The following is a 261-nucleotide window of genomic DNA, read 5'->3' on the forward strand; positions in this document are numbered from 1 at the left end:
CCAGAACATTCAGCGTGAGCTTTTTTTCTTGGGGGCAGGTGGAGATGAGATCAGACAGAGTGTCACAGCGCTTATCCGGTTCATTATTGAGACCACGCACATTCCAAAAGAGAAGGGAGAAGGAGCGATAGTTCATCAACAACAAGGCACCACAGGAAAACTGGACGAACTTAACATAGTTGACGGCACAACGAAGGAGGTGTACAGAGAACACAGGCCACCTCTAACCCGGGCACTAAAGGTTCGAGAAGAAACAAAACA

This window comes from Miscanthus floridulus, chromosome 3 (assembly GCF_019320115.1).
Source record: "Miscanthus floridulus cultivar M001 chromosome 3, ASM1932011v1, whole genome shotgun sequence".
NCBI classification, from domain to species: Eukaryota; Viridiplantae; Streptophyta; class Magnoliopsida; order Poales; family Poaceae; genus Miscanthus; species Miscanthus floridulus.